General features: G+C 46.3%; 1 long non-coding RNA gene across 1 annotated transcript; it reads right to left on the bottom strand.

Moving 5' to 3' along the window:
- Window positions 1-1,366: 1,366 nt before the first annotated feature.
- Window positions 1,367-6,062, bottom strand: LOC306819119. Its single transcript, XR_013778489.1, has 3 exons — window positions 5,959-6,062; window positions 5,237-5,337; window positions 1,367-1,520 (listed from the first exon to the last, which is right to left on the bottom strand). It is a non-coding gene; the product is annotated as an uncharacterized lncRNA (long non-coding RNA).
- Between the last annotated feature and the right edge of the window lie 28 nt (window positions 6,063-6,090).

The raw sequence follows: 6,090 nt of genomic DNA, 5'->3' as shown, positions 1-6,090 counted from the left end.
GTGAGTGACCCCATTTAGCCAAGTCAGCACAGAGACAAGACTGATGGTGCCTTTAAATTAGATTAGTCTGCACAGAAGCTCATTAACAGTTCAGCCCTTCATTCAGACGTCAACATGATCAATGACATGAACACACGTCTGCAGCCGACCTCCATCAGCTGCTGCGCTCGCTGCAGACCACCTGCTCGTAGTTCCTTCGTTTCCGTCGGAGCACATCAGAGTCACTTAGAGGAGTCATTCAAAGTGTCTGTAAACGTGCTGCACTCAATCAGTGAAGCTGTCCAACATCAGCCTCTTAGGTTCACGACTTTAACTCGTATTTATATAGAGAGGTTGCTTGATGTGAAAAACAGGGTTAGGGTGTTAGCCTCTCTACTGACGCATGAAGACGACAGATGTGACCATTTAACGGGTCATGCATGCTGCAGACTGCTCAGCATGTGAGTACATGATGTCCTCTGTGCCTCTAAACTAGCGTTAACCAGAAACTAGAACCTTTATCTTCTTTCAAATCGGATTACATGGTAGAAAGAACTTCCAATCCCCCTGGGAGATGGACTTTTAAAGACAAGGTTGGGTTTGACAAAGAGACATTGCTGTTGATTGGAAACGTACGATGGTCAATTATCTTGAGTTTGTATACTGACTACTCAAAGTGCTGTTACTGTACATTAACTCATCCATTCATACACATTCAGACACTGAGGACGAAGCAGAGGGAGCAGCTCAGGCTCAGGTGTTTTGTCAAAGGACACATTGGACATGTGGCTGCTGCAGCTGGGCTTCAGGTTGACTGCAGACTCTAACAGTGAGGCTCGGCTGCCTCATCGTAGCATGTGCAGGGTCTTACACACAGTCTCCTCTGGGAACACACTCTTGTTTTATTCCTCTCTTTGTCAGACGCTTTAAAAAAATGTAAGGGGCCTTTTTAGTCTTTATTAGAAAGCACAGCTGAAGAGAGACAGGAAGGAGCAGAGCGTGAGGGACGACATGCAACCATGCAGAGGTCGGATTCAAACCCTCGGCCGATGTGACGATAATGAACTTTTGCTGGAGGGGCCCCCAGTTGATTTTTGCCCAGGGCCCATTCAGACTCTTCTAGTGAGTGAATAAATCCAAAATCCTACACATGATTGTGTGATCAGGTACAGGTATCTATAATGTATGTTCAGTGCAACAACCAAAACGTGAGTGTGTGTGTGTGTGTGTGTGTGTGTGTGTGTGTGTGTGTGTGTGTGTGTGTGTGTGTGTGTGTGTGTGTGTGTGTGTGTGTGTGTGTGTGTGTGTGTGTGTGTGTGTGTGTGTGTGTCAGGGACAGTCCAGAGGTCGGTAAGATGACACCGCAGCCTGTTCTCCCTCTTTGCTTCACAGACTTTCATAGAAAAACTGGAGTCTCACAGACAGAAAGCAGCAGCTGCAGGACTCACCACTCGAGCAGTTGGAGCCCCCCCAGCCCGGCTCACACTGGCAGGTGTTGGGGGCCATGCAGCGGCCATGAACGCAGCTCTCTGCACAGTGAGCTGGAGGAGGAGGAGACAGGAAGACACGGATCAGGACAGACACACAGATCTTTAAACATTTACATCACTGTTGTGTTTGAACTTTCTCACTTCACTGGACTCTGCTGCAGACGTGTGAGCTCTTTGTTCAGAGCGTGTCTGAAGGCAGGTCGCAAATAATCTTTCCCTCCAGCTCTAAAAATCTTCTGGAAGAGTGACACGCTTTAATCCGATTTTTAAAGTTGTGTTTTCCACGTTAAGACGACCCCGATGAGGACAGATGACCTCGTTCACTGCCGTCGATATGTTGAGGGTTTAAAACATGTAAGCAGACCGATCTTGGAAAAAGGAGAAAATGCTAAATACATTATGTCTCTTCACTTCTTTGGTGATGATGTTCAGATCTACGAGGGTTCAACACTCCTCCGAGTCGACGGCCTCTAAGACATTGAAAGCTGGACGACCCTGAACGACCTCAAACTGAATCCAAATAAGACAGAGGTCATTGTGTTTGGAGAACCTGGAGCAGCAGGAGCGTTTGGTCCTCCTGCTGTTCATGTTGTGAGATCTAGTTTTTACACAGTAGTGCATGCAGGCACAACATCTGGCCTGGACTGCTGCAGCTCTATATGTGGACTTGGACCAGTCATCCATCCAACGCCTGCAGCTTGTCCAACCTGCGGCTGCTCGCCTGCTAACGGCTTCTCTCCTCTGGCTTCCTCTTCACTGCATGTCTGAGCACCTCACTACCTCAGTGAACTTCTTCCTCTTTATGCTCCATCCAGATCACGAAGGTCCTCCAACCGGCTTCACACTCAGGGTGACTGAACCCTGTGGACACTTTGGACTAAACAACCTTTTAATATAAGATCTGCAGCCACAGCTGAACACTTAACGTCACTTTTAAAAACCCGTTTATGTTACTTGACTTTTACCTCCAGTTGAGTTTGTTATCCGAGCAGCAGAGTCCACGAGAACCTTTTATTATTGTTTAGTGTTTTTACTTATTTTTAAATTTGCTTTTCTCTTATGTTCTATGATGTTTTGGTGTATTTGGTGTGTGAGGTCTTGAAATGTATTTTGCCAAACTGCCTGTACAGCACTTTGGTCATCTTGGCTGTTATGAATGTGTGATATAAATAAAGTTGACTTGACAGCACCTCTCTATCTCTCACTATGTAATCCATGATTCTTCTAGTGTCGTGCACTTTTCAGACATACACAGTACCTGTGTTTTCTACATGTGCTGTTACAGTGAAGACCTCATGGGGTAACTGTGCACCCCCTGCCCTGCCCCCCCCCCCTCGGTCAGTAGCCAACAGGCGCTAACAGGTGTGAAGCTACAGCGGCCGGTGGCAAAAACAACAACTGTTGTTGGCCAGCGTCAGTAAAAGAAAGCATTATGCTCGCACAGCGCCTGCTGCCGTGACGTGGACGAGGTCAGTGATGAAAAAATCAGAATGTGCGTGCGCCTCACTCGATCCAGGCAGGAGCTGTGAAAGTTCAGAGAGGGATTCATGTTGGTGTGAAAAGACTCTGTTGTAACAGAAGAGATCACATGCTGCTCCGAGTGTCTCACAGAGACTGCAGGCGACAGACTGCAGTCTCATCCAATTATTTGGGAGGTTAAGTTTGGAGCTGTTTTCAGTGGATGCAGTCAGATCGCCTGCCACACATTACAATAAGAAATACTGTGAAGCCTTTCATAAGGAAAACATTTGTTTATTTCTACATAAAAAGAGATGAAGACACACAAAGCTGCTAATGTTGGAGTTACTAAGAATCACTTGTTTGATTTGAACTTTGGTCTCAATGACTTAAAGATGCGAGAACTTTAAGAATCTCTCCAGAAAGTGTTGATGCAGCCATAAAACAGGCTGTAACGTTTGCAGCAGGTAAACAGGCTGTAACGTCTGCAGCAGGTAAACAGGCTGTAACGTCTGCAGCAGGTAAACAGGCTGTAACGTCTGCAGCAGGTAAACAGGCTGTAACGTTTGCAGCAGGTAAACAGGCTGTAACGTCTGCAGCAGGTAAACAGACTGTAACGTCTGCAGCAGGTAAACAGGCTGTAACGTCTGCAGCAGGTAAACAGACTGTAACGTCTGCAGCAGGTAAACAGGCTGTAACGTCTGCAGCAGGTAAACAGGCTGTAACGTCTGCAGCAGGTAAACAGGCTGTAACGTCTGCAGCAGGTAAACAGACTGTAACGTCTGCAGCAGGTAAACAGGCTGTAACGTCTGCAGCAGGACAGACTGTAACGTCTGCAGCAGGTAAACAGGCTGTAACGTCTGCAGCATGTAAACAGGCTGTAACGTCTGCAGCAGGTAAACAGACTGTAACGTCTGCAGCAGGTAAACAGACTGTAACGTCTGCAGCAGGTAAACAGGCTGTAAGGTCTGCAGCAGGTGAACAGACTGTAACGTCTGCAGCAGGTAAACAGGCTGTAACGTCTGCAGCAGGTAAACAGGCTGTAACGTCTGCAGCAGGTAAACAGGCTGTAACGTCTGCAGCATGTAAACAGGCTGTAACGTCTGCAGCAGGTAAACAGACTGTAACGTCTGCAGCAGGTAAACAGACTGTAACGTCTGCAGCAGGTAAACAGGCTGTAAGGTCTGCAGCAGGTGAACAGACTGTAACGTCTGCAGCAGGTAAACAGGCTGTAACGTCTGCAGCAGGTAAACAGGCTGTAACGTCTGCAGCAGGTAAACAGGCTGTAACGTCTGCAGCAGGTAAACAGGCTGTAACGTCTGCAGCAGGTAAACAGACTGTAACGTCTGCAGCAGGTAAACAGGCTGTAACGTCTGCAGCAGGTGAACAGACTGTAACGTTTGCAGCATGTAAACAGACTGTAATGTGTCTGCAGCAGGTAAACAGACTGTAACGTCTGCAGCAGGTAAACAGACTGTAACGTCTGCAGCAGGTAAACAGGCTGTAACGTCTGCAGCAGGTAAACAGGCTGTAACGTCTGCAGCAGGTAAACAGGCTGTAACGTCTGCAGCAGGTGAACAGGCTGTAACGTTTGCTGGAAGTGTTTTTGTCCCTGACAGGCTCTATTTGTTTTTCTTAGTTTGTGACATCATCACAGAAGGATCCCTGCAGAGAGACACTTTTTTCTTACCTACACATCACATTACATCATTACATTACTCTCTCTCTCTCTCTACAAATACACCAGACTACATTAATAAAAACAGATTTACCTCGCAGAGCTCAGGTGCTTTGTGATCGTGCATTGTTTGAACTTTGCGGGAATAAAAATGGAAAACTAACCAGGAAGTCACACATTCAGACAAAAATGTAAACAATCATGGCTGCTGCTGACGTGCAACTGCTGTGGTCGTGCAGGTAGAATAATTGTTTTTATGAATGGAGTCTGGTGGCTTTGACTAAGACAACATAAAGTCTCTTTCTGGGTTCATAAAAGGATCGTAGCTCGTAGTTTTAAAAGCCTCAGGTTGTTATTCTGACAGTCTGAGATCATTACACACATCATGTTCAGCTGAACACCTTTTAGACATTTTGATCCCAATAAATGCTCAAATTATTTACCAGAATCCACCTCTAAATGATGTCCTCTCTCTCTTATTGTCTGTTTATCATCACGTTCAGTCACTTCAAACCTCTCTTTTGGTTGTCAATATTAAATATATTTTCTCTAATTTTTTCCATCTCTGCCCTCTCTGTTTTATATCCACGGTGTCGGATCGATCACATGTGTTCAGGTTTCAGATACTCACGAGCACAGATCTCTCCCTTCTCGACGAAGCCCGGGCAGCACTGAGACTTCCTCCGGTACATCGTCTTCTCTCCTCTTCGGTACGCCGTCCGATAGCTCACTCTGCACACAGACAGGAAGTGATGTCAGAGCTTAGACTTAACATACAGAAGAGTATCGCTACGCTGAAAACAAAGCTCCAGCCTCAGGTCTCTGCTCCAGGAGCAGCTTAGGAATGTGTTTTCTGCTTTGCTGGTGTTCATGTAGATGAAGTGTGACATCAGCTGATCTCCCCTCGCAGTGTGACTCCAAAGAAGAAGCTGATGCAGAGCCGATAGCATCGACAACAGACAGCACAGTTTTAAAGTTCATCATGACTGAGTGATGCACGCTGAAGGAAAAACTTTTCTACAAATCTTTGCATGTGGCCTCTTTGAACTGTAATAAACTAAAAGAACATCCGATCCAGAGCTCCTTATCAAATATGTGTTTATTCAAACAGCTCAGATTCAAATCACTTAATAAATAAATGTCAATTATTACATTTCATTCTTTTTGGGGACTGGACCACCAGCGCTGTCGGGGTCGACTCGAGGAGATTAATGTACAGTCAAGAGGTGACACAAATTCAAAAGGTCCAATGAAAACAAAAAAGTGAGCAGGTTCGTCTAATGCAGAGGCAGCCCAGACTCAGACTGTGTGCGGTGCCCCTGGACCTGTGTGTGTGTGTGTGTGTGTGCTCACCTGTGTCTGGTGCACTTGAACCAGTTGAGGATGTCGGTGCAGCTGGTGTAATAGACCTGATCGTAGGGATGAGCGTACGACTCCTGCACCGTCACCGAGTAGCTGAAAACACACAGAGAGAGTTTAAAGAAG

This window comes from Symphodus melops (genome assembly GCF_947650265.1).
Source record: "Symphodus melops genome assembly, contig: scaffold_484, whole genome shotgun sequence".
Classification (NCBI taxonomy): domain Eukaryota; kingdom Metazoa; phylum Chordata; class Actinopteri; order Labriformes; family Labridae; genus Symphodus; species Symphodus melops.
The sequence above is the reverse complement of the archived record's forward strand: the minus strand, read 5'-3'. Positions and strand labels throughout refer to the sequence as shown.